Genomic DNA, 23707 nt, shown 5'->3' on the forward strand with positions numbered 1-23707 from the left:
TTCTGAAAAGCTCGTCATATGCCCTCCAAATTACCGGGCCGTCCTTTACGTACATCCCACTAATAAGGTGCATATACCTCCATACCTCCGCTTGTTCGTTGGGACGGGTCTCTACATATATTGTAGCGAAAATGGAGAAGGCATTAACCCATCTAGGGAAGGATCTGTATTTCTCCTCCCCCATTCCCGACCTCTCACAGGCGGCCGCAAGCGCCTTCCTATCTTCGCCGGTTAACGCGTACATATCCACGTACTTACCCCTCCTAATTCTATCCCGTACGCTAGGCCTTATGCCGTGTGTAATTTCCAGGGATTCTACCTGCCCCAATTCGCTACGAGCCGCTGGTTGGTCTGTGTCTCCTGATTGGGGTGTGTGCTTACTCCGTTTTCCTAACAATTCTGTTTCTAACAACTTAATTAATTTTCTGGGCCTGTCCCCCGAGCCGGAGGACCCACTGCTGGTAGATAAGACAGGTGATGCCAACAAGTGTGATTTATGTGTATTAACGGAAATGGACTCACCGACAAGAGCAGTATTCCCAGCACCGACAGACGTCTCCCCGAGTGCAGTTGCCGCGACCTGCCCTCCAGACGTGTCCCGGACCGCATCATCCCTGGTCCCTGCCGACCTCATGTCACGAGACTCGGACCCCGAACGATCGTTCCGACCGACCCTCGTCTCCGGATTTGTAACTGTAGTCTCTGAAACGGGAAGGGGAACAGTCAGCCGAGATCTGGGCAAATAGTCCAAGCGCCGCCGCGCCGCGTTGATGTCTCTATCTACGTTAAACGGGTTAGGAGCCGCTAAATGGTCAGGGCTAGGGAACGTAGAAAATTCCTCCCGCATCCGATCGCTAAACCCGGAGGTAGCCCGCCCCCCTAGGGGGAGAGGCCCTGGACTTAAATTACCGCCGCTGGAGTGGTGATACTCGACTATAATATTATCAGACCTGACCCCGTGACCCCCATGGGTGAACCCACCCGCCACGTTCCCCGGGGAAGAGACCCTTCGTGACGTGTATGGGCGAGACGCTGGAGGTGACAGGCGTTGCCGGCGTAAAGAGGGCCATACAGGCGCCTCGGACCGGTCTCTGAAATCCATTGAGGCCCTGGCAGGAAGTGTGTCCCACCCACCCGCATGGTGCCGGTATTCCCCGTGACCCGAGGTATGACCTTGGGACATGCTGAACTCTTGACCTCTGCCATGTTGTGACCCCCATGCTGATCCACCACTACTATGGGGCAGGAATGGGCTGGGAGGGAAATGCAATTGGTGGGGTGCTGGAGGGTTATGACCTCGTGACCTGAAGCCCTGGGCTGCCACAGGAGGGGTGATGGGGCATAATCTGAAATGGGAATGGCTCCTATCCTCAACGGGGCTGGCTGAAATGGCACCTGATGTGTTAGCCTGGGGAGGGGGGGTGACAGCTACTTGCTGGGACCGCTGAGGCTGCCCGCTAAGCTCCCTAACAGAAACGCTGGCTGCCCCTGCAGCCATGTCATCTAGACTGGCTGCGCTGCTGGATCCGGCCGGGCGCGATGGAGCGCGCGTTCTGCGCATGCGCGAACCGGCCGGGGGGAGAGGGGAGGGGGCGCCGCTGCGCCTAGTGGCGCGAAATGCTGGGAAGTGCCCAGGAGAGGATCCCAGTGGGGGCCGTGCATTATCGCCGCTTAGCGGCATGTCTGGAGTGAGGGCGGGGGTTTGGAGGGAAGAGGCTGAGGCTGAGGCTGTAAGATGGCGGCGGGAGGGGGTGGGAGAGGGGGACCTGAGGCGTGCCGGGCGAGGAGCATTTCTCTTGGGACGGGGCATTATGCTGGTGGCTGGAGGGAAAGAAACTAATGGCAAACGGGGGGAGGGGGTGACAGCGGGAACGGTGAATGAGGGGCTGAAGGGAGAGAGGGGGCAGGCCGAATGTGAGGCAGGTAAGGACAAGGGGGAAAGAATAAAGGCTGGATTTAAAATATAACGGGAGGGGAACGTTAAAGGCAAATGGAAATGGGCAAAAGAACACAATAAAACAAAGAATAAACCACAAAATGGGACTTATCCGTTTTCCTCGCTGCTGGGTCTCCCTCTGGATCTCGTGCTGCAAGTGAAGTAAAGCAGGAAGTACATCCTGCTATATTCTATCAAGGTCCCTCCCACATGGGCCCCCATTGGTCGGTCCCCACCCCATGTTAAAACACACCAGGTTTTCATTCACCTTGTTTCAAACCCTGTCGCCCTTTAAGTGCGTTCGTCCTAATAGCCTCACTTGTCATTAAGTCAAGTTTTCTTTACACCGTCCTAACTTTGCAACAGTATGGTTTACAAACATGATTTTACCTTCACACACCAGGTCCTAAGTTTCCCTTCATCTGCATACCACACATGCCTCTGGTATGTATGATATTGGAGAAAATGATATGATATTTTCCTGTGACCTTATTCAGCTTGAATCTGTCATTAACATACAACCCAGTCTCTGCAGTCGGCATGTCTGGGGCCTCCCAAACAGGTGTGATATTTCATTGTCTAGCAAGAGATTTCTTCAAAGGCCTTCACATTTGCGTCCTGCCATACATGGTATAAGGTGCTACCCTTATCTACCACCCCCCCTCTGGGTAGTTTATCATCCACAAAACCCCTTGATCTAACAGCTTCTAAGAGAACCATGTCACACTATCTCTAGGAAGTAATTCACAAACATATAGTGCAGAATTACGCCTAAAAATTAGCTTGCACATGACAATGCCCATGGATGCAGTGGGGCTTAAAGACACCCCTCTGTAGGCGATGGGCCGTCACCTGGTCCTCTGGCCAAGAGGCCGGCTGCCTGGAGCCCGAGTTGCTAGATGCCCAAAAATGCATTGTGGAGAAAGAGGCACCTGTGCACAGAGTAAGGCCCTCTGCACCTTTAATTTTTTGGCAGCACCATTTTTTTCGCCCTAGCCTGTTGGCCGAGTGCAAGCATCATTTTTATATTTCCGTCCGAAAGGCTGGGGCCTTATGGCACTTATTTATTTATTTATTTATTACACTTGGTACCAAGCACTTTTTTGATTATGTGTCTTTGTTTTTGCCACATTTGGTAGGGGTTTGGGTATAGGATCTTATGGGCGACCCTCTTTACCCAAGTCATCTGAGGCTCCCTCCTTTTGGAGGGAGCCTTTTATGTCGGTGATATAAAGGGGCCCTCCCTAGCTTCAGCAAAGGAGGGACTAAAGATCTCCCTTTTTTTCCCTCTCTGGGGCCTTTTGGCTTCTACGGGATGGGGAGGCACAGGGCCCTTTCCCTTTTGGAAAGGGTCCAAAGTCCCAATTCCCCAGCACAGTTTGCACTGCACCGGGTGATTCTGAGTCATGTACCTCGGAAATAAAAAAAAATAATAATAAAAAAAGAGTAGGGTGGTATTGGTTCACATTATGAGAGGGGGTCTCCATGCTCATTGCCCCCCCCCCCCCCCCATGCTCTAGTGGGAGCCTGCTTCTAGCTGTAGCGCTGGTTAATGATTGGGGAGAGGAACTTCTTTAAAGAAATGTATATCTATATATTTAATTAGACATTGTAACAATAAATGACAGTATGAAAGAAACAGTACTAGACTCTGGTTCAATGGGTTTATTGCGAGCTCCTGCAGATGGTATGGATCTCCTGTGCGAGCTCCTGAAGATGGTATGGATCTCCTGTGCAAGCTCCTGCAGATGTATGGATCTCCTGTGCGAGCTCCTGCGGATGGTATGGATCTCCTGTGCGAGCTCCTGCAGATGGTATGGATCTCCTGTGCAAGCTCCTGCAGATGGTATGGATCTCCTGTGCGAGCTCCTGCGGATGGTATGGATCTCCTGTGCGAGCTCCTGCAGATGGTATGGATCTCCTGTGCGAGCTCCTGCAGATGGTATGGATCTCCTGTGCGAGCTCCTGCAGATGGTATGGATCTCCTGTGCGAGCTCCTGCAGATGGTATGGATCTCCTATGCTGGTGCAGATGTTTTAGAGGGAGGTGCAGAAAGTATAGGGTGCTGGGTCTTCTACCCGGTTGGTCTGACTCACAGGTCCAGTTCTTACGTCATCTGATACGGTGTAGATGTACTGCTGCAAGGAAGCAGTGACCAACAGGAGAGGTCGTCACTCTCTGTAGAGATCCATACGTCCCAGCTGGAGCTGGAACAAATGGGTCTCTACAGAGAGCGACAACCTCTCCTGTTGGTCACTACCTCCTTGCAGCAGGACATCTACACCGTATGGACTGGGGGACAAGGAGAAGACCAACCAGGTAGAGGAGCCTGCACCCTTTCTCCTGATGGGACAAGCTATTATATGGGAACTGGGCCCTCAACCTTGATAGCAAGGTAGGGCCTCAGGATTAACTCCATAGTCTCCATCATCCCTCTTGTGCAGCTCCTGCAGTTGGTGGTAACGGTCGCATATGTCTGCAGGAGCACATAGAAGAGCAGGAGCAGAATGCCAGACAGGAGCAGCAGCTTGCAGGACCAGCGCATGAGATTGCAAATGATGTTAAATAGCAATCTGAAAGAGAAACTATGTTATAGCGATGAACAGTTGCAATCATTTTGAAATAATAATAGGAGAATAATTTACCTCAGTCCTGCAATGCTGCTCCTTTTCTGCTCTTTACGTTTTACAGCACTTTTCATCTGCAGTTGCCGCTCCTAAAGGAAAATCAGTGGTGGGATTATGAGGAATACGACACAAGATCAGCCACTGAAGTTAGGGAAGTCAGAGTTGGCCGGCCATGCTACGATATTGACCATTTGGTCCCATATTGCAGCAAGTTGCCCCAAAATGAACAGCACATTATTTGCTAATAATCCAATTGAAATCAACTAGTTCAATATCCTGCATGGTTAGGTGTTTCTGGTCATCACCCAACTGTACTAACAGACCCTAGTGTAAGCCAGAGGTAAACTGGCTGCTTGGCCAGAGTGCCTGGATCTTGGCCACAATTTTGTTGATGGTGGTCTTGCTGCAATGTACCCCCAGCTTAGAGAGCTTACAGCCTGTAGGGAAAAGAAAGAGAAGTCCTTCCTCATGGTAATGACTGTAACCACCAGGTATCATGCTAATCACTGCCATTGCTGGCCTCCTGCTCCACGTCAATGCACTATACTAGTGAGAGCTCTGGTGTGGTGCAGGAGACCTGGTGAGGTAGGGTCAGATCACGTATGTTATTAGCACACTGAGCGTCTTAGCTATCTGTCCCTCTCCTGGGATGGGAACCTTTCTTTCTGATAGAAGATGTTTAGTAGTTACAAAAGATGACCTGTGACAGAGGTGGCAGGTACAAATGTCTTACTGCTGACAGTAAATATGATCTCACTTTATATAACATAGAGGAAGGGGCTGATGACATGGACTCACCAGTTCAGCCATCACAATCTCTGCAGGATCTTCCGCAGCCTCCTCCACAGGTTTCATCCTGAAGGACCAGAAAATATTATTATTTAAACTTATGTCTTCTATTCACAAGAGTTACTGATACAGTCCATGGTCATAGTTCCTATCTGGAGGTTTCTCTTATACAATTTTTTTAATGTAGGATGAGCAACAATTTAATAGTATATAATAGATATTTCTGGAGTTTTTAGAAAATTACAGACAGAGCCTGAATGCAATTAATAGAACAGTATAGACAGATCCTGTCTGGAGTCACCAGTACAGGACTTAAAGACTTCCTGATATTTCTATTACAGTATGGACAGCACTGATTATATACACAAATGTTCCTCTTTAGAACCGTATAGAATGTATGTGTACATGGAATAAACCATATAGATACTAACAGAGAAGGTGCTTCTGGCTGCGGCTGCCACTCCCGCAGGTTCCTGTTGATAATCTAGGGAAAGAGACACAGAGTGAAATAAATTATACACAACAAATCTTTAGGACAAGTTCCATGGGACTCGGATAAGCCGGCCACAGTCTGTCCCCGCAGGTTATTACCAGATTACTATACATTTTACAGCAGAACGAGAGAAAATAATTTAATGGAAAAATTAACAAATTGGTCTTAATAAAAAAATATATATTTTGATTTGGTCTAGAAATTTGTCTTGAAGAGTTCATTTAGCAGCAACTTATATAGAACATGAAACAAGAACCCACTCTGATATTATGCAGGATTACAACCATATAAATATCACTCAGGTCAGACATCCAGTATGATCTCTATATCTGATATATCAGATACTGGAACGTGGACCTATTGTGGGACAACCAATCCAGACTATGAAAAACGTTTCGCCATTGATTACACAAAAACTTTAAGTGACAAGTCCCTGTCTGTGCTGTGACGCCCCGTCCTCCTTTACGCTTTATAATTTTTGCTGGTTTTCAGCAACTTGTTGTCACTGACTAATCCTAGTTTCCCCATTGGCCAAACTAAACTAAACGTATCCCGTGTTTTAGGTGGGTAATCACTGTCACCACCAAGCTCCATCACCAGCCTACCAGGAGCCGCTTACACTTCTCTGTGGGGTGTGGCTGCTGCAGCACCTCTTTGCTGGTTGCTAAAACCTTCTGACCGTTTACATTGGATTGGTACTGCCGGGTAGATGAACGCAGGTAGACAGGAGATGGAATAAATGGTAAGTTGTTGGTCCCAGGACACAGCTGGATTTTATAGATAGAGCAGAATATCTCTCACCCAGACTGACATTATTTTGTCCCTGATGTCTAGCACCATCTACACTGGGCCCCCCAGATCTCTATTGGACCACTGGGTGAGTGGAATCCATAAGTGTTAGACAGAGGTGGATGTAGGGGTGTATATGGTGGTATCGCCATATCGCCACTTCTCCTACTGTTTATACATAAATACATTACACATTTACATGTCTGTACACTTTACACTGGGCACACATGTAATAAACACAATAAAATATTTCCGGCAGCAAAGCACCTGCTCCTCCATCCCGCCCGGCTATCAGTTACTACATACATGAGTCCATGTTATTTACTGGTCACACAGCTGTGTCATGTTCTCTCTGCACCTATGAACTGAGTGCCGTGTAAAATGTACCCTCAGCTCTGAAGTGGCGGCACCACGGGTAATGTAAGCAAAGCCACCACCTGAGCGCCACCTCTTTATAGTAACTGTTATACTGTACCTCCTGCTCTGTGGCCAGCAGCCGCAGCCTGGTGAGCCTACTCTTCAGGAGATCATTCTCCCGCATATAGCTGCTGAGCTGCAATAGAGAGAATTACATTTAGATCTGAGTATATGAATACGTAGCGCACACCATATTGTATATTTGTGTAACACATTGTGTAGTGCCCTCTCCTCGCACAAAGGGGCTTATTTGCAGGGTACGGTTATGTTGCTGCGCCGCTGTGTCCAAGTTTCTAGGAGGCTTTGATTTGTACCATAAATCAGACTATAAATGAACAGAATAAGTGCGGATCGTTCCCTGTCACTGTATTACATTATTTGGCAAACAGAAGACTACGTAGGGGATTTTTTGGACGGAGTAAACGTAAGACCACCTGGATGTCCTCTATTTTATTAAACAAATGACAGAATTTGACCAATTTTACTGTAACACTGTTTTACTGTAGAATTTTACTGTACAACTATTATTATATCTGGAGTTCTGTAGCATATTCTGATGTGATATTATATAAATATCTACTTATAAATCACTGCAGCCATTTATTCCAGAAATTATGACTTTTTTATGCTAGTAAGGCCCAATGTGGGCATTAGATGGAGGAGACAGATTCAGCGCACTGTCTTGTAGGATAACGAGAACGATGGGCCCTGATACAATAGCAGTTAGGACACTGGGGCAATAATCCAGAGGACAGAGCGTCTCCATGCAAACTACTGTGGAAGACCTTGAAAAGAGATAAATAAAGCTCTGGGTTGAGAGCATAGTTAGTTGTCTACTCTCCCGAAATTTTCCGGGAGGCTTCCAAATTTCGTGGAGTCCTCCAAAGCTCTCGGAAGAGTAGGCAAACCTCCCGGGCCTTGAATTTCTGTATTTTATAGTAGGGGCGGGGCTATAGTGACGTAACGACATCGCAACGCCTCCTGCTACCCTCAGTCACATGATCTGTACTCTGGATCTCCTGGATTACAGATTTAAAAAGTAGGCAAATATAGTTGAGAGTGTTTATGTTCTATGAAATTGGGAGATATTACTACTTGATGTGTTTATATGAATACACCCGGGGTGATTGCTAGGTATATAATACACCCGGGGTGATTGCTGGGTATATAATACACCCGGGGTGATTGCTGGGTATATAATACACCCGGGGTGATTGCTGGGAATATAATACACCCGGGGTTATTGCTGGGTATATAATACACCCGGGGTGATTGCTTGGTATATAATACACCCGGGGTGATTACTGGGTATATAATACACCCGGGGTGATTACTGGGTATATAATACACCCGGGGTGATTGCTGGGTATATAATACACCCACGGTGATTGCTGTATATACTACAGTAATAAAGTGTGTGAACAAAGCTTCAGTTTTGGTCTTATGGGACACTTGCGAGGAGAGAGTGCACCACGGCTGTGACTATCATCACATTGGAATATTAAGTGATATAATGATGGACTGACCAGGCTTGATAGCAGTTCCTCTCTTCCTTCAAGGATGTCGCATTTTCTCTCCTGTCCAGGGAATAATGCAGATATAAGGTCAGTTTTAGAGTGTGAGAGAGAAATAAGAGAGAAAGAGAGACAGAGAGAGAGAGTGACAGAGGGCGAGAGAGAGAGAGAGAGAGAGAGAGAGAGAGAGAGAGAGGGTGAGAGAGAGACAGAGGGTGAGAGAGAGAGAGACAGAGATGGAGAAAGAGAGAGAGTGACAGAGAGTGAGAGAGAGACAGATAAATGTATGTCACACTTTCCGTACTTTTATTTTTCAGTACAGACAGTGGGCATCACATTATTAATCCCGTCTATAATGTGAATAGTAGGAAACTGAATCTGTACCGTGAGTCAGTTTAAAGCCGTTCGCATGGTGAGGGATATTAACCTTTTAGTGTCCCACTGCCACGCGGATGTCGGAGCAGGAACTGATGTGAATGTATATAGTCTCCGTAAGAGTAATGTGTATATGTTGCCGCTATATATATATATATATATATATATATATATGTATATATATAAATACATAAAGCGCACCTGAAAGCTGGAGGCTACACATGAAGCGTGGGATCATGCACAATGACATGTCACACACATGGTTCATAGTATCACAATGGCCATATTCCAATCATACCTCCCAGATGTCCTGATTTAGGTGGGACAGTCACGAATTGACGCCATTGTGCCGCCATTCCACCAGTCGGCACGTTTGTCCCCAGACAAGTTGGGGGGTTTGTTAGAGAAGGGGAATTGGAGACAGCCTAATGCTTCAGAAGCGCTTAGCACGGCCCCAGAGACCGTCACACGCCCCTCAGCCTGGCATGACCACACCGTGTTGTGATTACCTCTGTACGTGTATGTTTGTATGTATACAAATGGTTATAGATAGTTGTCATACCAACTGCTGCTTGATCCACAGTTCTTCTGCCTCCACTTGCCGGCTCTCCCCCAGTTGTTTCCACAGGGTCTCAAGCTCATCATTATTAGACCTGGATAGACAAGTAGAGAATACATTCTTATTTACCTGCTTATTTAATATACACCAGTGCCAGACAAACAGCCAGGCATAGTCCGATCGGTGAGCAACAGGAAACGGGATCCATGGTACAAATAACAATCAGTTACAGGTTGTGAGTGTGACAACTATGGGGGGAGGGCCCTTGACAACACCACTAGAACTTTGAAAAAAAATCCCACCCCGACCATAATAAGGGATTTCCTGTTTCAGCCGTTACAGGCATCACAGGACGCACCAGATTGGGTGAGTGCAGGTACGTTTAATTTTTTTCTTTTATTATAATATAATTTTAGCTTTTTGTGGCGTTATCACTTTAATGTTTGCTGATAATACAAATGTTTCCCCTTTGCGATAAGGTGATAGCAGGGTTCAGAAACAGCACGTAATAGAAATCATCTCTGTAAAGAGCAAATGATGGAATATTTACATTTAATTATTCACATTCAATGCAGTTTAAAATGTGCAACATAAAATAAAACAAATATTTAAACTTACATACAGGAAAGGAGAATCTACACTGGGCAGTGGGCTATATATTATTATCGAGGAGAGGACAGGTCACTGCCTCCCACAACTTCCACAAAATCATCTAATTAAATACTCTGTGCTGATGGGGCACCTGCTCCTTCTACTATATAATTCTCAGTCTGTGGCTTCCTGCTGCCTCCATTACCCATCCACACATCATGTCACTGCCCCTGTCACATGCAGTCCTGTCCTCACTGACACATCACTCATCTCCTGATATACTCTGTGCTGTGCTCTAAACATTAACAGGTTCTCTCATACTTATCACATGCACCTTCACAATTAGACCTCACCTCATAACTCCTGTAAACAGCTTTCAATTGAGAGACTTATGAAAAACACAGTGGTGTGTTTGACTTCTTCGCTCTCTCTGAGCTGCCTCTCTGCACTGTCCCTGGGCAGTGTGGTCACTCACTATGATGTCAAGTGCGTGATGTCACAGTGCGTGATGTCACCAGGGCCTGTTGAAAGAGGCAGACCTGATAAAATAGGGACACTGCTGTGGCAAATTATAATGGGGGGTGTTTAGGAGCTGCCCATCCAAGCTCAGTTGTGTAAGAATGACCTTGGAGTGTGGAGCTCAGCCTGTGTTCCAATGAACATGGGGATATGTTCTTAATGTGGGCAGCACGGTGGCTTAGTGGTTAGCACTTCTGCCTCACAGTTCTGGGGCCCAATGGGGCAGGGACTGATGTGAGTGAGTTCTCTGTACATTGCTGTGGAATCAGTGGCGCTATATAAATAAATGGTGATGATGATGAATGTTCATTGTTGAATATATGGAATATATATCATAGGTGAAGGGGTTGCTGTATTTCCTGATGACAATTAAGGTCCAGGAAGGGCCCACAGTACATATTATGGAATTCAGAGTGAGACACATGGAGTGGGGTGACGTTATCTCCACCCAGAGTCCACAGGGTTTAATCCACCACATTAGAGAACTCTATATGGGCCCATTTCCAAAGAGGAAGGACAACTATGGCCTTACCCATATGCCCCGGCAGTCCCTGGTTATGTAGGACAGTCCCCACCAGAGTCATGGCTGCGTAGATAGGGGGCGCAGTTAGTTTTATCACGAGGAAAGCAGAAGGAATGATTATCAATGATTGGGGAGCGGGGATGTCTGACAATAAACATTGTTTACAAACTGCAGACTATGTGGGGTGTAATACATTTCCATTTGTCCCCCTTCACATAAGAACACTCCTACAGTGCTCCATTTATTCTGGGTTTTGGAACTGCCCCTATAAAAGCACTGTTTTCAGGTATACAGATTCACCTGTGTAAGGTGGAGAGAGAAACATCCAAACTTGTAACACATAACTAACCCCCCCCCTATTCATTAATTTCCACTACTTTTACATCCTTCGCCTAATATACTGCACGATGGCTCAGTGGTTAGCACTTCTGCCTCACAGCACTGTGGTCATGAGTTCAATTCCCGACCATGACCTTATCTGTGAGGAGTTTGTATGTTCTCCCCGTGTTTGAGTGGGTTTCCTCCAGGTGCTCCGGTTTCCTCCCACACTCCAAAAACATACTAGTAGGTTAATTGGCTGCTAACAAATTATTGACCCTAGTCTGCCTGTGTGTTATGGATTTAGACTGTAAGCTCCAATGGGGCAGGGACTGATGTGAGTGAGTTCTCTGTACAGCGCTGCGGAATTAGTGGCGCTATATAAATAAATAAATGGTGATGATGATGATATACTGCTCTGTTTAGACTTCTATATAATGTCAGACATTGCTGCTTTTTCTACCTCGCTTCTGGCAGACCCCGGGGCAGCTTGATGCTGGATTTCATTCCCTCTAGCAGAGGCAGCTTACTGGGGAAAACAGGTGCTTAATAATGATAATAATAATGAAAACGTGTTCTCACCATTAATGTAAATGTGCTAAACATGGACTTCTGAGTCCTTCTTGATGGTCATACCTGGAAACCGGAGCACCCAGAGGGTAGAACATACAAACTTCACACAGATAAGGCCCTGGATGGGAATTGAACTCATGAGCCCAGCGCTGATCATCATCATCAACATTTATTTATATAGCGCCAGCAAATTCCGTAGCGCTTTACAATTGGGAACAAACATTAATAAGACAATACTGGGTAATACATACATACAGAGAGGTAAGAGAACCCTGCTCGAAAGCTTACAATCTATAGGACAATGGGAGTTAGAAACACAAGGGCATGTGCTACATCATATTGCACAATGGACCAGCCAGACTGCAAAGGTAAAAGTACTGAGTGGGCTATGTGTGTTGCAATGTTGGTCAGAAGGTTGTTGTCTTGCGTTAGCAGTGTAGAGGATGGTAATAGGGTAATCTAGGGAAATTAAGATGATGGTTGAGGAATATCATAACCTTGTCTGAAGAGGTGGGTTTTCAGTGAACGCTTGAAGGTTTGAAGACTAGAGGAAGTCTTACTGTGCGTGGAAGGGAATTCCACAAAGTGGGTGCAGCCCGGAAAAAATCCTGTAACCGAGAATGGGAGGATGTGAGGAGAGTGGAGGAGAGACGTAGATCTTGTGCAGAACGTAGGTATCGAGTAGGGAGATATTTTGAGACAAGTGAGGAAATGTATGTCGGTGCAATTTTGTTGATGGCCTTGTATGTTAGTAGAAGAATTTTATATTGAATTCGTTGAAATACAGGCAGCCAATGTAGAGACTGACAGAGTGGCTCAGCAGAGGAATAACGGTTTGTAAGGAAAATCAATCTAGCCGTTGCGTGCAAAATAGATTGTAGGGGTTCAAGTCTGACTTTGGGAAGACCAGTAAGGAGGGAATTGCAATAGTCGATGCGGGAGATGATGAGTGCATGAATTAATGTTTTTGTGGTGTCTTGCGTCAGATATGTGCGTATTCTGGAAATGTTCTTTAGGTGTATGTAACATGATTTAGATATAGAGTTGATGTGGGGAATAAACGACAGTTGTGAATCAAGGATTACACCTAGGCAACAAGCTTGCGGGGTGGGATTTATATTCATGTTATCAACAGAAATAGAAATGTCAGGCAGGAAGCTTCTGTTTTTGGGTGGGAATATTATTAACTCAGTTTTTGAAATATTGAGTTTGAGTTGGCGAGAAGACATCCAAGATGAAATGGCAGAAAGACAGTCAGTAATGTGAGACAACACAGATGGTGAAAGATCAGGAGAGGATAGATAAATTTGTGTATCATCCGCATAGAGTTGATACTGAAATCCAAAGAAACTTATTAGTTTTCCAAGAGAAGTGGTGTAGATAGAGAATAGCAGAGGACCTAGGACTGAGCCTTGTGGAACTCCAACTGATAGGTGTTAGGAACCCCTCCAGCCGACACAACATAGCCCGGAGTCTACTCTACCAGTCAGGTGTTCACTGGAGCCCCTGATGGTGGGGACAGACTGGGCTGCAGACTGACAGAGGGTCGTGAAGTGTGCACCGGCTGGGGAGAACCCAGGCAAGCGGAGTGGAATCCAAGCAGAGGTCAGGGGCCGGCAGCAGACAACAGTACGAATATACAAGCTGAGGTCAGGGGTCACGAGCAGACAGGAAGGTCGGTATTCAAGCCAGAGGTCAGGGTCACGAGATTCACAAGCAAAGTCCAAATCTAAGCTAAGGGTCATACACGGGTAACAGTCCAACAGGTTTTCACCAATTTCAGGCAGCAGCAGAAACAGGAGCAGATTAAGCAGACAGGAACTGGACGCTATAACCGGCAGGGAGGCTAAGCCCTCCCTTCCTTATATACAGAGTTTGGCCATTCAGGGCTTAGCCCTGAAATACATCCCAGGTGCGCTACCCAGCTAAATTAGCCCGCAGGCTACACTAGCGCATGCGCCCGGCTGCCTCACTTGCCGGGGTGCATCGATTGCCTTGGCAACGGTCGGGCCCGAGAAACCGGAAGTGACGCCCCGGTCGTCATGGGGACGGCCGGGACGTTCACTGACACCGGAAGTGAGTCGCGGCGGTGCCCAACGCCGCCTCGGCTCCTGACAATAAGAAGCGGAGCAAAGGTGGATCCAGAGAAATTAACACTGAAAGAGCGATTAGATAGGTAGGATGAGAACCAGGATAGGACAGTGCCTTCAAGACCTAGGGTTTGTAGCGTTTATATGAGGAGAGAGTGGTCAACAGTGTCAAATGCAGCAGAGAGATCCAGGAGAATTAGAAGAGAGTATTGGTTATTATTTTTTGCTGTGATCAAATCATTGACAACTTTGGTCAGCGCAGTCTCTGTGGAGTGTTGAGAGCGAAAGCCTGACTGAAGAGGAGCCTGACTGAAGAGGATCCAATAGGTTGTTTGCTGTAAGAAAGTGTGTGAGGCGGGAGTAGGCAATTCTCTCGAGAAGCTTGGAGGGGCATGGGAGCTGGGAGATGGGGCAGTAATTTATGAGAGAGTTAGGGTCAGAATTCTGTTTTTTTTAAATGGGAGTAATCACTGCATGCTTGAAAAGTGCTGGAAAAATACTAGTAGAAAGAGATAGATTACAGATTTTAGTTAGAGGGGGAATGAGTACAGGAGACAGGGACATACCAATTTGAGAGGGAATGGGATCAAGAGGACAGGAGGTAGAGTAGGAAGATGAGAAGAGAGTAGAAACTTCCTCTTCATTTGTGGGATCAAATGAAGAGAGAGTGTCAGAGGGTGCTACAAAGAAATTGAGCAGATTGCTTGTAAAGGGAGATACCATTTCAAGCCTGATCTTATCAATTTTGTCCTTGAAATAGGAAGCAAGATCCTGTGCACTGATGTTAGTTGGAGGATTTGGGGCAGGAGGATTCAGAAGAGAGTTAAATGTGTTAAAGAGGCGTTTGGGGTTAGAAGCCTGAGCATAGATGAGAGATCGGTAGAATGCTTGTTTAGCAATGTCCAGAGCATTTCTGTAGGAGTGGTAGATATCAGTATATGTTATGAAATCATTAGAGGCACAAGATGTACGCCAGTGACGTTCTGCTTTACGAGAAAGTTTTTGTAGAGTTCGTGTTACTGTAGTGTTCCACGGTTGGCAACGAATTCTACGGGAAATATGTAGTGTCGCTGGAGCCACTTGATCCAGGGCAATTGCTAGGGTTTGATGAAAATGGGGTACTGCCCGATCAGGGGAGGAGAATGTAGAAATTGGGGAGAGAAGGTGTTGGAGAGAGGTGGAAAACTGTTGAAAATCAATAGAGTTGATATTCCTGCGGGTACGAGGAGGCTTGGAAGAGTTTGACACTAGGGAGGGTAAAGAACTGGGGGTGAGCAAGTATCTAATAAGGTGATGATCCGAGAGGGGGAAAGGAGTGTTAAGGAAATCAGAAACTGAGCATAGTCTAGAGAAAACAAGATCAAGACAGTGGCTATCCTGATGAGTAGCGGATTCAATCCACTGGGAGAGGTCAAGTGTGGAGGTTAGAGAGAGTAGTTTGGAAGCAGCATTGGAACGTGGATTAGAAATAGGGATGTTGAAATCACCCATGATGATGGTGGGGATATCAGTAGATAAGAAGTGAGGGAGCCATGCAGAGAAGTGTTCAAGAAATTGATGGTGTGGACCAGGGGGGGCGATAGATGACAGCAACATGCATAGAGAATGGGTTAAAAATCTAACAGCATGTACTTCAAAAGATGTGAATGTGAGTGATGGGACACTTGGTATAACTGTGAATGTGCACTGTGGGGAGAGAAGTAGTCCAACCCCCCCTCCTTGTCTGCCTCCTGGTCTGTGGGTGTGGGTGAGATGGAGGCCACCATGTGAAAGGGCTGCAGGTGAGGCAGTGTCTGAATGCGTGAGCCATGTTTCTGTTATTGCCAGAAGGTTTAGGGTTGTTTAAGAGGAAGAGATCATGTACGGAGGTAAGTTTGTTACAAACAGAGCGTGCATTCCAAAGGGCACATTTAAAGGACTTTGGAAGAGAGGGGAGACAGGTTATGTGCTTGAGGTTTGCCAGATTTCTGTAGTGTTCAGATATATGTGTGTGGGAGAAGTGAGGGGGACCTGGATTAGGTGATATATCACCAGCTAATAGAAGAAGGAAGGAAGAAAGGTAGGTAAGATGATTGTAAGATGTGTGTCCTTTTAGTTTCTGGCGGCAGGGTGAGGCTGTTAAAGTTATTGAATTTAAATAGGAAAAGAGTTCATGAGTGTTCACTAGAGGTGAGTGAAGTAATGAAGGGGCAATGTGGACAGAGGTGTGTGTTGCAGGATGGGTGAGGGATGATATAGTCCTAAAGATAATGCCATGAAAAGAGATAAAGAAAAATATTTTGGCAAGCATTGGGACTATTAGTCAAATAGCAAAAATGAGGAATTAAATGAATTGCCTAATTGATTGCAATGTCCAGTGTAATCAGATAAGTAGTGCAGAGCTAGGATGCAGCAAATGTAGTGTATTCCTGGATGTCTGGATAGTATAACGTAATGATGTGGGGAGCCATGTGGGGGAGTGGGTGGAAGTGTTGAATGGAGAGTAATAAAGAGCAGGTAATTGAATAGCTGAGATTTTGCAGAATCATGGGAGAGGAGAGTGGTTGAAAGACAGTATAATTTCTTCTTACTTGTGATGGTAAACAAAGCTTAAATAAAATTGAAGTACAGTGCTGAGATAGGGGACTGAAATAACTGTAGCATGGGTAGGGAGTGGTTGAGCAAGTAGTACAGCAGTCTGATTAAACAGAGTGGATTTTGCATTGAAAGCAGACTGATAAATAAAACAAACTTTCATGAGATGAGAGGAAAATGAGATCAGAGTCCAAAGCAGTCCTCATGTTGCATGTAGCTTGTAGCCAGGGAGAGTTGAAAACATCAGAGGTGGAATATGGAGTTTCAGGTGAATACTGACAGTTGTCCTTGTGAAGCTGTGTTAATAGGCAGAAAGTTCTTCTCCTGTTTCCTCCTGTTCAACTCCGGTATAACTCCGAATTATGCTGTTTAAATTTTTTGTTTCACACTTGTATCTATACACACTTAGAACTATACACACTAACTATACAGCCATCACTGGCTTTGCAGCCATTCTACTTTGAATATATCTGAGCCACAGTGAGCACCCGCTATCAGCCATCTCTTAAATTATCGGATACACTACGGACATTTATTTACCAGAACACATCAGTAATGGGATGGAAATGCTGTACTCCGCCTAGTTTACATTTTTATGAATGTCACATTCACATGCAGATAAGAATATCTGATAGGTGTTTGGGGGATGAATCTCTGTACTGTGTATTAAACTGCATACCATTGATTTACCTCTTTATTGCACCAAACCTCTTTACTTGTTAACTTAACACCTAAAACCTTATTTATAATATAATCACACTGACAACAACTTGATTTTGGTAAAAAAACAGGTCCCAGTTTTTTAAATAATAAAAGTATGGTGGCGGCGAGAGCAATCAGCCCGGGCTTACAAGGACGTGCCCCCATAAAGCAGGACGAGGGGTCCCCCACACAAAGGGACCAAGGGCCAGGTTGCTTCGAAGGGGTTGTGACATGCGGCCAATCAGCGATACCATCGTGTGAATTAGCCGCTGATTGAAACATCTCCACATTACCTCAGTCTTAGAAGACAATACATTACATTGTCAATTAATTACATTTTCTTCTGTTACCAGGTGACCAAACAAACTCTGGAAGCAGCCCCATCACGGTAGTCCCATTGTCTCTTTGGACCTCTGTCTCTCAAGCTGACCGCGTTAGCCTGCATAGCTGTCCAGGAAGATGAGGGGGTCGGGCGAGTGGAGAGTGTCGCAGGCCCCTCTGCAAAACCACAACAAACAGAATCAGGTAATTACCCTTATTGTGTACAATATAGAATATAACACCACTAGACTTGTGTATATTCCTGTACCATTGTTCACTCTCTACCCTTGTTTTCTTTTCCAGGATTAAATGGATAACTCCAAATCAATTTGGTTTAAGATATTTTATTCACTTTTTCTTAGATGCGGAGCTCACCACCCTCTGTGAGTGACCAGTCAGAGGAGCAGGAGGAGGAGCTGTGAGAGATCCCGCCCTCCTCACCGCCTGCTGGTCCTGCACATTGCACATTGTCCATCTGTGCGGTCACTGGAAGCAATAGATAAATGGGACAAGACCACCAAAGAGCTCCTAATAACCATCAATCGCAGCCTTCGGTAGAAGAAGCACCAGGAAGGAGTGCCAATTAGCACGGAGAAGAAGGGCCTGATGGAGAGCATTTTGAACGCTATAAATGGGTTTGGCCAATCCCTGCAGCCATACTGAATCGGCTGCTCGCCGTGGCTCCAGAACCTTCCCCCACATGTGACCCCAGTGAGCCTGAGCCTAAGGAAGCAGAGGACTCAGGACCTGGCTCTGCTCCTACAGCCCCCAGCTGAAATAACAGCAACATATTGTAAAAAATATATAAAAATTATAAACTGCATAACCTGGATGTGTTTCACTCTCTTAACCATAACCTCCTAATGACATATACAAGCTTACTTAACTTATCTAACAATAAAGACACTGAGACATATGAAAGTGGCTAAAGAAGGTCACAGTTTATTAATTATTAAATAAATGGCGGTGAAAGTGAACCGTGAGACAGCTAAATCAAACTAATATTTGGAACCAAGCGTGGATGGCTGACTCCACGTACCCGGGACACATCCTTAACTGCCTGGCCAATGCTAATTCTGACGTCAGAGTGACTAAGCCCCCTCCCGACTACGCAATGGCCGCCCTCAGATGCGGGCCAAGGGATCCTCATCAAAAAGGACTGCGTCACGTTCCTGGATGGGGATAGCACCTGTGGTCAAACAGCGATAACGCTGTAACGATCAGCCACTGCCCACAGTGACTTCCTACCAACTGTGCCTGCTCTGTGACGTGGGGAGGAACCAAATTAAAACTCATACGCCACGGAAGCAGGGAGGTCAATAAAGGGCATGGGTGGGTGGGATCTCGAGCAGTAAATGAGAAAGGACATGTGACATGCTAGGACTTATATAGACAGATCTCCAGGCACTCCCCTTCCTTCTTCACTGGTTGGCCTGGGATGTGGCATCTTACTTGCAGGTAAGGTTAACCTCACTTACTGCCACATATATATGCGTCTAAGTGCTTTCGTCCATATGAGAGTACAGGTTGTTCATAGTCATGATGGGCAACATGTTCAGATGAGTAGATAAAATATATTCTGCATAGTGAAACGTGTGTTGAGTCCATTGTGAATTTTTTTTGCTAAAGAATCTGCTATAAACACATCGCAGCCACATTCTCCTGCAGCGTGTATACATCATGGACTAAAAGTATCATTCCAAATTTCAATGGTTTAGGCCATCAATTACTATATATTTAGATTATACTTACAGCTGAAGTGTTGCTGAATCACATAATAATCGTCCGTTTCTGCAAGAAGCTCCTATATGTCAGGAAAAGGAGACAGAACATTTCTTTTTTTAAAAAAAGTAGTAATAAAAATGATATTAATTAAAAATAACATAGAAAACATTTAGCATAATATATAAATCATATGAAGCCAGAATACCACTGACACATGCGGGATGGATACCATCTACATGTAGGAGCAGAAATCGACATTCGGCAGAACAGGCAATGTTTTTCCAGTCTTCAAATGTCCAGTTTTGGTGAGCCTGTGTGACGCTGTAGTCCATAGTTTCCTGACGTGTTTGGCCCCCTCCAGACCTTTAGTCACACCCCTCTCCCGGACTACACTTGCCGAAAGTAGGCAAGTATGCTGTAATCTGTGATGTAACTGCATTATAACATTGATGTTTTGCTAAACTGCATTATTACAGGTGTAATACGCAGCTTACTGTGTTTTCCCCTCCAAGATCCACATTATTTTCTGGGTAGAAAATATACTGAAAAGTTAATGTCCTCTGAATATTTTTATAAATACTCCCATCCTCTCGCTGGTCAATTTCTTGCCCATTTCTTTTCCAATTCTTGGTCCCTGTCCTGATATAATGATATTTATTAAAGATTGGGGGGTACATAGGGGGAGGCAAACTGGGGCAGCTGTCGCAGGCAGCAATATTTAGGGGGCAATAGAACAAAAACTATTATTATTTTCAAAATGCCAACTTTCTTGGTGCAGATATAAAATATAAATGGTATTTACTTTGGTAGCTCTAATAATCTAATAATGCTAAAAATGAAAATATTTATCTTTTATAATGTACACAAATCATATACAAATGTTTATGGTAGATGTCTTTCTTAACATTAATGAATTAATTTAACACAGGGAACCGCAGTTGGGGGCAGACTATTCTGTAGCAGGTGAAATGGGTGTCGGATGGTTTGTGAAAATGTGAATTAGTTAAATATACTATATTTTAGTTTCCAGCCATCACCTCTTGATTTACAATGGGCAAATTGAAGATTCGGCGGCACAAATGCAGCTCTGGAACCGCAGTGGTTTTTACAGCTGCAGTCTCAGTTAATGTTATAGGTTTGCAGGGCAGAATGGTCACAGTTATAGAGGAATTGACATCTGCACACAACGGGGAGGCGTTTGGTGGAGTCAGGGCGTTCTGTTCCTGGCGTGTCACAGAGTAGGTACACCGATGCACCTCATTTTGCAGAGCAGCGCATGAACGAGATTTGAAATGATTGTAATGAGGTGTGTCCCTTGCCAGGTGCGGCCTTTCCCACTCTGCAAATGAATTTTAATTTTACACCAGCTCAGAACTGGGAGTACTCAGCCGTCCGCACTAGTATTCGGAACTTAAACTAGCCCCCTAGTTGGAGCAAGAGATACATCAGTAAACCAGCGTACTTCTGTGTGCACCTAAGTTTGTCTTGGACATGACTGTACGAGAACACCCTTACTGTATATTGCCTACGTGTGTTCGCCCATTCCCCACCCTGTTCACTCCCCTAAATCGGTGGCTGTAGTAAGTGTCTTTGGACACTTTAGAGATGTATTTTATATTTGTCAAATGTATTTAGATTGGTGTTAAAATTACCATATAAATTCATTTTGATTACATAATATAAGAGAAGAAAATAAAATAAAATGGGAAGAGTGGGGGAGGGGGTGAACACTTTTATATAACACTGTATATAACAGACACACATGGATGGTATATATGGGTCAGTGGTGGGATTCAAAAAAATTAACAACAGGTTCTATGTCCTAATGACCATTTTAACTATACCCAAAGATAAACCGAAAGGTAGTCTAACAATTCACGCATTAAATACTGCAATAAGAACAGTAAAAGAGGTAAAGACAACTAGATTATGTGTAACGTAAGATTTTAAATATTAAATACCTCATAAACAGTTAGTGAAGATATTTCCATATTGCTGTTTGATTGGCGTCCTCACTTGCAATTTTCTTTGCTTTTATCCGAGCATCATCAGCTGTGTGATTTACCCTTAACCATCTTTGCACTGTAGGAGTAGGATTCCATTCCTTCAGCGGTAGGCCAATAAGACCGATAATCATAATGTTTGATATATTGGAAACAGTTAGCCGACTTCTCTTCTCAGAACATATAATGTTCATCTTTGAAAAACCCCTTTCTGCTTCTGCTGAACTTACAGCAATTGTTCTGACAATATTTCTAGCTCTTTGAACACTTTCAGGAATTGAATAGTTCTCGTTGCTTTTTAACACATTTTCCACAAAATCTCGATACTCATTAATCTCAATTTGGTAATTGAAAAATGTATTAAATACATGCAATTGCTCTTCAGCTGCTTTCCATGGAACTATTACTTCTTCAATATTCCAGTAATCTGGCTCCAAAAACTTGAGAAATTGTAATGCATTATTATCATCAAATTGGCTACAACTTGCTTTTAAATGGCCACAATCCATTAATCTTTTTTTAAAATTCGTTACAATGCCTTGTAAGAGTGTTTTCCGAGGAAGGCCAACAAACCGATGATTTTCTACAAAATCGATTTTTTTGTAGCTTTCTGAAGTAATTAATTCATTAACCTTTTTTTCGTATGGACCCTTTTCTTTTTCAAGCATTTCAAATGCTTTAATAGATCGAATCACAAGCTTTTCAGCCTTTATTATGTCGGTATTTCTTGCTTGCAGTGCATTGGAAAGCAGAGAAATTTAGTGTAAAATATCAATCATTAATGCCAAATCAGTTAAAAAAAATATATTTTTAAGACGGGTAGCCATACCCAAGTACTTGGCATTTGAAGAAAAATAGTGATGTAGTGCAGGATAAGCGCGCCACACAGCTAGGGTTGACCTTAAACTACAGGCAGCCCATCTTGGTCCCAAAATTCTACCAATCTTAATAATTTCAATTCCAAGTTGTTCGGATATTTTGGTAAGTTCAATCTGGTTCTTATTGGATTGATGAAAAATAGTATATATCTTATCAAGGAATATTTTGAAATGATTTACTTGCTTTATTTCCTTTATTGAGTCATCTAAAACAAGTTGGAGGCGATGGTTTAAACAGTGCCATATTATTATGTTTGGGAAGTCTTTTGTGATCCTAGTGCTCACTCCAGATTTTCGCCCAAGCATAACACTTGCACCATCAGAGCAAAATCCGATTAAATTTTTTTGTAAGTAGTTCTTGGTAAGCCCAATTTTATGTAAGCTTTCCAGAACTGAAGAACATATTGTCTCTGCATCTTGTTTTTCCAATTCAACTAGCTCAACAAAAATTGTTGGAGATGAAACTGAGTCCTCAACTTTTAAGAACAGTATTATAACTGGTTTGCAAGATATAGTTGAAGCTTCATCAATAATCAAACATATTTTCTTATCTTTTGCAGTAATTTTACTAAATATTTCTTTTTTAATTTCCTTGGCAATAAAATCTACTATTTTCACAGCAGTTTTACGTGAATGCAATCCTATTCCCATATCTAATCCATTTTTCATTTGCAGTTCGATCTCATCTTCTATGTCTGAAAATGGTTTACATCTTTTTGTCAGGCTGTAAATTGTATTAAATACTCTACAAGTAGTACTGAAATATTTTTTATTCATTGTATCTACTACGTTTGTTATAGTATCCTGCTCATGTATTTTAAAGTTGTCTTTACAAATGTTATGAGCCTTTGATGAAAAATGTTCTTTCATTTTTTTCCTTAGAGAAGCTTGTTGTACCATTCTGTTTTTCCCTGATGCCTCAATCTGAAAACCTTTCCACTCTTTTGACACATGAACACTTTTCTCTTTTATGAAATCATATTTCGCACAATACTCACAACCTGATTTACCCTTAACCATCTTTGCACTGTAGGAGTAGGATTCCATTCCTTCAGCGGTAGGCCAATAAGACCGATAATCATAATGTTTGATATATTGGAAACAGTTAGCCGACTTCTCTTCTCAGAACATATAATGTTCATCTTTGAAAAACCCCTTTCTGCTTCTGCTGAACTTACAGCAATTGTTCTGACAATATTTCTAGCTCTTTGAACACTTTCAGGAATTGAATAGTTCTCGTTGCTTTTTAACACATTTTCCACAAAATCTCGATACTCATTAATCTCAATTTGGTAATTGAAAAATGTATTAAATACATGCAATTGCTCTTCAGCTGCTTTCCATGGAACTATTACTTCTTCAATATTCCAGTAATCTGGCTCCAAAAACTT

General features: G+C 44.0%; 1 protein-coding gene and 1 pseudogene across 1 annotated transcript in view; one reads left to right on the forward strand and one right to left on the reverse strand.

Annotated features, from left to right (window-relative positions):
- LOC142143933 (uncharacterized) overlaps positions 1-23707 on the forward strand; it is a 454648-nt gene that overhangs the window by 427192 nt on the left and 3749 nt on the right. The gene's annotated exons all lie outside the window — the stretch shown is intronic.
- LOC142143174 (E3 SUMO-protein ligase KIAA1586-like) lies at positions 631-23106 on the reverse strand (annotated as a pseudogene).

The sequence above is a fragment of the Mixophyes fleayi genome, chromosome 3 (assembly GCF_038048845.1).
Source record: "Mixophyes fleayi isolate aMixFle1 chromosome 3, aMixFle1.hap1, whole genome shotgun sequence".
In the NCBI taxonomy this organism is placed as follows: domain Eukaryota; kingdom Metazoa; phylum Chordata; class Amphibia; order Anura; family Limnodynastidae; genus Mixophyes; species Mixophyes fleayi.